The following is a 10,102-nucleotide window of genomic DNA, read 5'->3' on the forward strand; positions in this document are numbered from 1 at the left end:
GGCGCTTTGTTCCTGCGGGGCGGAGGCGCTGTCCGCGCGGCCCCGCGCCCGCCGCCGGGGACAGGCCGCGGCCCAGCCGCTCCCCCACCCGCGGCCTCCGCCGGGCCTGGAGAGGGCGCCGTCGGCGTCGGGTCCCCGGCGGCCGCGGAGGGGCGTGCGGGGGGCCTTGGGGCTGGGGACCGGGGGGCTGGGGGGGGGGAGGCGACCACCGCTCCGGTCGGTCGGTCGGGCGGGGGCGTAACCTGGAGGCGCCCGGGGATGGGGGGGTCAGGCCGGTCCCCTCGGGAGGACCCTCCCGGTGACCATTCCCGGAGAGCCCCCCTCCCCCGCGCGCGCCAGGGCGCAGCGGAGCGCGGCCTCCATCCCTCGGGCGCCGTCTCCAGGGCCGCGGGCCTCTCCGGGCTCTTCCCTCTTACGCCGGAGCTGGAAACCCTTCCCCGGTGCAAGGGACCTGGGAAGCTTCTGTCCTGCGTCGGGGATGCCGCTACATCCCCGACATCCACGGTTATGGCGGGGTTTAAAAGGCAGCAGTGACCTTTCCGACCAGCGCCGTCTGGACCGTGGTCGCTCTGGAGGTGCTGCGTTCCGTTGATTTTTGACGATTTGTGCCCGAGAGAGACAGAATCTGAGGTCTTCCTTCATGGAAATAATAGGGTAAAAGCAGATCCAGGGATGTTTACCACATGCCTGGATTTTCAGTACCTTACCGATGGCTAAGTGTTTTCTGTGGGAAGATGGTGCTTATGCATATGGAAAACTATTTCTGTTCACTAATAGCTGTGGATGGGTCAATACCAGGTGCTTATTATGTTGTCTGGAAACCAGCAGAAAAAGGAAAACAAAACCTTCGCGTCGAGGAGGCAGCGTATTTCTGTCAGGCAGGCATAGATCAATTAGTTTTCAGTAGCAAGACGTATAACAAGTAGAAATAACAAAACAACTAAGACTTTGCTGATTTACAGGAATACTGTATGTAGTATTAGTGTATGGGTCTAGTAAAAATAAATCCCTCTTTAAAAAAAAAAAAACTTTCATCATGGGACCCTGCAGTGTAAGAATTAGCTTGATATACTTTTAGGTTTAAGAGAAGAAATCCGTATTGCATTAGGTTTGGGAACTCATGGTGTTTGAAATCAGTATGCGTTATACTTCAAGTAGTTCTGCCGTAAGCAACTAGAAATACAAGTTTTTAAGTACTTTCTTTTCCTTAGTTGAAACCTATTCATGTAAAAATACGCTTCTAACAAAATATCTGTACCAATGTGATAGGAGTTAGAAAACACTAGACTCTGAAGTTACTTGAAAAACATGAAAGTTAAACAGTAGTGTAATATTCCAGTATCAGATTCTGTACTTTGAAGATGAATTTGGCAAGTCTTGACTGTTTGCTCCCGACACTCTCAGTACCGCTAATGTGCTGCATTTGGTAGGTCCTGGGATTTCCAGAAGCTGTCCTCAGAAAAGAGCATGTGTCACTTCTCCCCAAGTCCAGTTTTATCTGGAATCACCAAAGATCATGAACAACTGGACATCATAGTTAAAGAATACGTACCCTGCCTGGGTGTGGTGGTTCCTGCCTGTTGTGCTAGTACTTGGGAGGCTGAGGCAAGAGAATAAATAAATAGCTGAGCCTAGTAGTTACAGGCCAGAGTGAGCAGCAACAGACTGAGTGACACCTCCAAAAAATGAAATTTAATGTACGCACTTTCCACCTGGCTGTGCCTAGCGTCTGTGATGGAGAGCACAGCAGTGCAGCCCAGAAAGTCGTCTTTCACGCACTCTTCATTCAGACTTCGGGAAAATGTGGACCCCACGGTACAGATGGGGGATTTTGGCAATTTTGAAAGTCTAGGACCCAGATGGTCTAAATTTAGAGCCAGCGACGACAGCTGATAGATGTTAAGATGAGTAATTGACGTCTTAGGGCTTCCGTTAGAAGTGAAAATGTATCTGAGAGCAGTAGTAGTGTGGCGTTTTGGAGCCATAGGCGTGCCGTAGGAAGAGCTCAGTGGTCGGACTCGCTGGGGTGACCCAGCAGTGCACCCTGCTCCACGGTCCCACCCCAACGCCCCTCCGAGGCGCCCCTCCCCGGCCTGCTCACCCTCCAGTTTCAGCGTAGTCTGTGATTATGGTTTCATGTTTTCCCTTCACCTGCGTCCTCACTGCCATGTGTGTTGTGTGCGCTCTTCTTGTCTGGCGTTCGCCCTGAGTTCCAGCCCCCTTTTGCATGTCTGATACGTTTATTACCTGTACACACAATTCACAGATTAAGGGTGTCTTTAGTTCTTTCAGGGTCCGTTTATTCAGGAACTCTGTCCATGCAGTGAAGTTTTACTTCTCTGGGCAGTTCCGCAGTCTCTGTTGTCAATGAGCAGAACCCCAGGAAGGCCCTTGATGCCTTTCTGCTGTTAGTCCCTCGACCCCTGGCAGCCGGTAATGGCTTCTGTAGAACACCATTCAGGTGGGTCGCACAGAACGTTGCCTTTCGTGTCTTCATGCATCCAGCATAATGCTTGCGTCATATAGCCGCGTATAGTCAGGGGCTGGTGAACGTTAGCAGCTTTGGTAATTACTCTAGTGTAATGGTCATCGTGGCCTGTATTAAGCTTCATAAATCAACATGGGAGAAGTCCTGAACACTCAACCAAGGCCTCTCTTTAGCTGGTTCCAACCAGCTCCAGCATACGCTGAGTTTCCCTTTTCTGTTGAGTGCCATGACGTCTTAGCATGGTCTCACACTCTGTCCATTCGTGATTGGTGTATGTTTGAAGTCTCCATTTTGGTTAGTTCTGAATAAAGCTATTTTAAACTTCAGCATGAAGTCTTCTTGACTTAATGTGCATAGGTGGTACTTGATCCTAGCGTAAGGATCAGTGTACTTTTTTTTTTTTTTTTTTTTTTTAATCAAACTCACCATTTCCCACACCTACCAGCAGTGGAAAACACCTTTATCAGCACTTGTCATTGTCAGCTAATACTTTAGCCGCTGACTGTATGTATGTAATGCTCTTTTATGTTTTTAATATTTTTGGTTTCTTAGCTGTTATTTTCAGTAGTATTTGGGACAGCAGGAAGTGTAGGACAGACATTCTAGAAAGCAAATTTTCCATCATTTGTCAGCCATGATCTCACTTTGATGGCCATAGTGTAATCATCAAGGGTGTTTCCTGGATGACACAATATTTACTAACCTTTCATGTTGTAGAATTAGCTTGTACTAAAGAGACCACTATGAAATTCTTCCTCAGGCTTGAAAACGATTCTCAGTTGCTCTGCAGATAGGGTTTCAGTTCTACTTTACACTTAAGAGATTTCACCAGGTTTTTTATTTTTTTAAATAAGCTCGTTAGACTCTTACAGTTGTAAGGCTAGCCCCAGGTGTGATCCCAGCGCTTGGGAGCTGGAGGCAGGAGGACCATGAGTTTAAGGCTAGCCCCCAGTTAGGTGACAAGTTAGAGGGCACTTCTGTGGTTCTAGTGTGGGTAAAGGGTTGGGTTGAATTATATAAATTTATCATAAAAATTTAAAAATACTTATTTAAATTTAATTATGTGTATGTGCACATAATTAAATTTGTGCAAGGGGTATGTGCAAGTACCCCTAGAGGCCAGAGACATGGGATCCCCTGGAGTTGGAGTTGCAGGCAGCTGTGAGACTCAAGCTGGGAACTGAACTCGGCTCCTTTGAAAAGAAAGCGGTAAACGCCCTTAACGGAGCCATCCCAGCTCCCTGAGCATTTAATTTTTAATAGTAATATACATTTAAAAGTTTTAGAATACTAACTCATCATTTAGGAAAGGACTGTGAACTACAGTAGTTAGAACTTCATGTATAAGTAGTCGTGTGAGAATACAGGCGAGACTAATCGTACTTACAGTTTGAGTACCTGCAAGGTAAGCCGGGCTTGTGTAACCACCTCTGTTTGGTCATTGATTCATACCTTTGTTTGTCACACTCATAACAAACATCTTGTGCATGTCGCTTGCCAAGTATTTGTCACAGCAGAGCTTCGGCTGAGGGAAAGAGCACTGACCAAGGGCCTGGCCTGAATGACGCCCTGGTTGCGTGGGAGGTAGGGAGTCCCAAGAGGCCAGACTTCAGACTGGTCAAGACTTCTTGCAAGAAGTGTTGCCTACCTGGAGACGCCCAGAGTGTAAGAGGGTGACGTGGCTTTGGGGTGTCAACAAAATGTACAGACAGCCACATCGGAGGCTGAATAACGATGCTGTTTTCAAGTAACCAGCCCTGCGCTCATTGCCCGGTCTCACCTCCTTAGGATGGCCGGTAGAAGTAAAAGTTGAGAAAAAGCCAAACAGCAAGTGTGTACTCTGTTATTGAATTGTTATTTTTGATAATTTGCTGTAGGAGGGGCTGTTTATAGACTGAGTACATTTAACTCGTAGATTTTGATCTTACCCTCAGATTTTGTTAAAAAAAAAATTAGTCTAGGAATAAAATTGTGGCATTACTTTTTAATATATGTTCTTGGTTAAGTATATTTGGTATTTACTGCTGCCATCTTCTATCATGTTTTTTGTTGTGCACTATTTAGTAACCCGTAAAGCTGTGATTTTGTGCTGATGTAAGATGATGTTTAGTTTTTCACATGGAGCAGCATATGTGAGGCCCAGTCATCGACTTCTGATTTTTGAAATAGTTATGTGAGTGATTTTTTTTTTTTTTTTTTTCCCTTTTGAGACATGGTCTCTATAGAACTCCTGGGCTCAAGGGATGTCTTCAGCACTGTCCTCCTGATAGCCAGCGTTACTCACAGGCAGCACTGCTCCCTCCGAGTGTTCCACCTCCAGTTGCCATTTAAGTAAAACATGGCAAAGCCAGCCCAAATCATACTGTTGCGTTCTATATCTGTGACTTAGTGTCCAAGCGCTAGCCACACATAGCCGCCGAGAGGATGCTCAGGCCTGCTCACCTCAGCACGTGTGAGGCCTCACTGATGCCTTCTACCTGGACATGCGTTCACTGTGCCCTCCTCTTTAGCTTTAATGCTTCCACGTCTGGACTGCTAGCAGACTGAGAGGTAGAAACCCCCACCCATTCCTCAGCTCCACATTCGCAGGGCTCTCTGCTCCAATTGTTCTTGTCTTCTCGCCAGGCCCTTCCCCTCCCCTAGAGCTGGATCTCAGCCTCCTGTTTGATTGCTCGAGTGTTACAGTGATCTTGCCGTGATCTCAGCTCCATTCTTCACCTCCACATAGATACCTCTTCGCCCCTTTCCACAGTGAATTCTGTCTCTTTGTAAATTTCGAAAACTATGAAATAAAAGCCCTTTAGTTATTTGTCTTGTATAGAACCCTTGGCTCTCCTGAGTTCCTGTCAAATTGACGTAGCAGCGGTCTGTCTGATGGAGACAGGTCCGTGTGACGACCTGGCCCCAGCATCTCCACTCCTGTCTCTGGCAGCCATTTGTTCAGTCTACAAAACAGGAGTGAGTACCTGCCATCTGCTGGGCATGCTGCAGGGGAGTAGCGTGCTCTGACTCCGCTCAGATGGTCATCCAGCAGTGCCGGTAACAAGTGCACGCCATTGTCAGTTACGTGGATAGTGACGTAACACACAGTGTTCAGGATAGCCATCAGTTCCCCGGAGACCCCAGAGTGCTCTAAGTGCCACGGAGGAACAGGCTGGCTTCAAAGGGTAAAGGCGGGACTGGGGCGCTCTGTGGTGGGGTTGCCATTTATAGAGGGAGAAAGCCTCTCTGGTGGAGAAGAAATCTGAAGCAGCTGGGGAGAGGAAAAGCTGTAGAGAAGAGAGCAGGTGCTGAGCTTTGACTCAGGAGGATGTGTGCCATGTGCAGAGAGAAGGAGAGAGGGACCAGAGGATGGGGCCGGCATCTCTGTCCTCAGGTAGTTAGGTAGTTCAAGTTCAGGAAGTTTGGCGCTCCGTGTGGACAGAAATGAGCTCCACCTGAAGGGTCAACGTATGCTGCCGACACTGGCCCCTCGTGCCCCCTTGGCACCCATGTTGTCCCATGGTAGAAGAGAGTTGTCCCTCGATTTGTCCGTCTTTCATTCTTAGGACAGTGGCTTTGGGGTGCCGAGGAGGAGGGCTCACCTTCTGATTTTCAGTTTCTGAGTTCCTGTTTCAACGGGTGGGTGAGTGTTTGTGAAATTATGGAATCGCTGAAAATGGAGCCTGCCATTGATAACTGGGTGGTAGGTCCCCCTCGACACTGCAGCGACTGATTGCTCCCACAGATGTGCCAGGTGCCAAGGATCCCATGCTCTGTGCGGTGAGCTGTGTGCATAGGCGCTCAGTAAATGCATGGTGAGCGGTCCCGTGTAGATGCACTTGCTGACTGACAGCTCCTTTCATCTGCTCCCCCGGTCCTGCAGAGCATCTCACTACTGCCTTATCCCTACACCGAGTCAACTGTGGTCAAGAAATGCCACACACTAGGGAGGAGGGCCTTTGGTTAAAGGAGCGCAGTGGCAAAGAAATGGAGAACTCACTACAGGCTAAACACAGGCTTCCTTACAGAGGGCTTCGCCCATTCAGTCTCCCTTTTGCCTTTTAGTGGGAATTTTTTTGAGCTTAACTTTTTTATGGCCTCATTAGCCTTTATTTGCAAAATATCAATAGGTCTTGAATATAAATTCTGTGTAAAGACTTGAAGCACTAGTCTTGCCGAATTTTAAAAATCTAGCACCAGAAATGCAGCCAATGGTATTTCTTACTGTTTCCTTTGGCTGAACAAGGAATTATTTACTCAACCCTGTTTGGTTTAGAACTTTGGGGAATGAATTGTTTGTTTATTTTTGAGTGTACAGTGTCTCAGATTCCAGCAGAGCCCTTTCAACCCTGGAGCATTTTAGTGTCATCCGGGACTTTGAACTGTTTGCTACCTGCAATTCTAAGCATCCTGGTCCTTAATCCTCAGACTTCCAAACCCAGATGTCCCTGCTTTTTTTTTTTAAACTTCTGGGTGAAGGGCACTGAGAGATTTAAGTAGTGACCCTGCAGAAGCTGCGTCTGGAGGCATACACTTAAGTCTGTCAGAAATACGAATCTCTGTGCCCATTACTGTTTAACCAAAGGCACCACATCCAGTAGGTTGAATACAATAGCTCATAAATATTGGATTATTGATCTTGCATAATGCGTGATATTTTGACCTTCTAAGCTGTAGATTTCCTGTACCATTTTTTGGGGTTCAGTGCTTCTGTGTGAATGGGGTCTACTAGAGTGGTCTCATGGTCACTTGGAGTTTTTCTAGGAAAGATGTGATTTTGTTGTTGTTCAGTGTAACCCCCTGGAGTTTGTTGTTAACCTTGCTGCCGTTTGTGTATTAGTGTGTTTCAGAGTGCTGTGTCGGTTTTGCACAGTGTTAAGGCCTCTAGTCATTTCTGTGACATTGTTCTGTGACAAAAGAGCATTGTGATGATGAGAAGCCGCCCTGCTCCAGCAAGCTCGGGGCTTGAATTGATTTCCAGTGCCGGGAGAGCTGGCATAGATGGGACCACAGTTAGGCATTTGGTCAGAGTGCAAGCTGGGGTTAGTCGCCTAGTTCTGTGGGAAGCCAAGGCAGATTTAAGGAGTGGTTCCTATCATTTCCTACTAAATGACTGAGCATCTTACAAAGGCATTGCAGCTCTCTGGTCCCTTTACAGTGGTTCTCAACTTTCCTGATGTTTCAGCCCTGTAATACGGCTCCTCATATTGTGGTGATCCCCGAAGATACAATTGTGGCCGTTATGAACCACAGTGCAAATATCTGTTTTCTGATGGTCTTATGCTACCCCTGTAAAAGGGCCATTGGACCCCCAAGGGGTCAGGACCCACTGGTTGAGAACCATTGCTTTAAAGCATTTGTTGCTACTACTGTAAAGGTTCCACGCCCGACAGTAAGGTTCCTTGCCCTGCTCTGTCCACAGGGAGCTGTGTTCTTGTGTCCAGGTCACCCAGCCTGTCCAACCTCTCTGCTAGTCCTCTTCGTTCGAGGGCCTTGACTTAATGCTGACAATTGGACTCTTCCACATATTCATGACCTTAGTTTAGTTTTCCATTTCTTAAGCCTTTGGTACTTACATGCGCGTGGAGGTCATGTGACACGGTAGTTTCTGACAGGCACATTACTTGGTATGCTGTCAACCCTTAATAAATCTGTACATGTCTGGTACCAGTGCAGCTTAGCTTCCTCTTCCTGTATCAGGTTTCCTCTTGGCCTGCTTCCCTCTGTTCTAAAGCCAGTGTGGCCTTTGAGGAGGCCTACCATCTAAACAGAAAAGAAGAATCTTTTCTTTCAAGACATGGCCTTGATTTGCCCCATTAGAAAGTTAGGCCCAACTTTCCTATGTCACCTGCTGTTTTTAAGCTGCTCTAAAGTATCCATGTATAGAGATCACACATGGGTTGTGATTTGGGAAGTATTATATTATATAGCAAAGGACTCGGCTCTTTTACAAGAATTCCAACAACTGTATTTTCTCACACTATGAGAATCACTTAGTATATTTTAAGCACAAATTTGAACACCTTACCTGCTTAAATGTCATTGAATATTTATTAAAATGTGTTTATTGCCTTACTGATTGTTTTGAAGTATTTATAAATTCACAGGAGGTCGCTGGTGGGGGCAGGGTGGGGTGGTTGCAGTGTGTGTGTGTGAGGGAATAGTCTCTGGTCCCGTCACCCAGCTAATGGCTTTGTGCAGTTGCAGGGAGGGACTTATGTTTTATTACTAACAGCCTCTGATGTCTTCACTTGGAGAAATGATGGCAAGTGCAGGAATATTGATGTTTTCTCCCTGTGTCTTCTTTCTGTAGGCAGCCCACCGAAGGGGTTTCTTTCCTACATTTCCTACTGACAGTTAGCGGGGCAAGAAGCTGGTTATTTTCAGCTTAGTAAGCCTGTCACGGCCATGGATAATAGTCGTGTAAAATTTTTAATTACATGGCATTTTTCATAATTCTTCTTTGTTAAGACTTCCTCTTTTAGTAAGTACTCAGTTGCCTTGTTGGGTACTTTCATTCCCGACATGCAGAAGAATTCAGAGGAAGAAATATTCAGTCGTCAGCCGGGGATAGTGTTACGCGCGTGCTCGGAAGGGAGGTGCTTTTCGGGGGAAGGAAGGGTATTGGTAGTGGACTTAGATGAGTGGATAAACAACCTATCACCTACAGTGCAGGTTAGCACAGTGTTTGTTCTCTAAACACAGCACAGGCAAGAAGTCGGCTTTCGTGATGTATCTGAGTAAAATGGGCATCATCATATCATGAAAGTATGTAAGCCTCATGAAGCTAAATGTTAGGGGCTTGGGATTTAGCTCACTTGGTGGAATCTCTAGGTAGCATGCACAGAGCCCAGCCTGGGGAAGGTGGAGACCGGAAGTTTAGAAGTTCAAGGTCATCCTCTGCTCCACTAGCTAGTTCAAGGCCAGGCTGTCTCAAAATAATGAAATAAAATCAAATACAAACAGTTTTCTGGTGCTCTGAGGAAATCTGCAGCTTCACTGCTGGGGGCATGTCTGACGTGTTTCCTCTTTCTGCTTCCCTTAGAAATCTCTAGGTAAATTTATGATCAGATTTCTTTGGCTAATGTCTCAGCATCGCTGACTCTAAGTTCTAACAATAAGCAATCATAATTGCTTACAGAGACAGGATTAGGTGGTTTAGATGCCAGATGCTGTGTTTGTCTATGAGACAGGTTCTCCCTCTTTAGCACAAACTGGCCTTGGACCAAGAATCTTCATGCCCCTGCCTCTGAATTCTGGGATAGCAGGTTTCGGTGTTATGCCTGGCTTAGATGGTAAATATCATATATAAGTTGTCAAGTGTAAAATAAAAATAAACTCATTTATCTTTGGGATAATTGTGTACAAACTGCCTAGGAACTTTGTGCCACTTGATTTAGTTGTGTAACAAGTAATGACCAAATTAAAAGCAAAAGGGATCTTGGCCTTGCTGCCCGAGACTCAAATGATACACTGCAATCCTTAACATTAAATTCTGTGATTCTTTCTTAAATGTTCATCAATAGTGCTGTCTAGACGCGGTTATGCTGTCTATACTTTTATAGTGTAGATAAGAGAATGCGTAATTGCCTGGTGTGTACAGAAGTTCTGTGGACACTGACTGAGTTGAGG

Source organism: Psammomys obesus, unplaced genomic scaffold (genome assembly GCF_907164565.1).
Source record: "Psammomys obesus unplaced genomic scaffold, mPsaObe1.curated_primary_1811, whole genome shotgun sequence".
NCBI classification, from domain to species: Eukaryota; Metazoa; Chordata; class Mammalia; order Rodentia; family Muridae; genus Psammomys; species Psammomys obesus.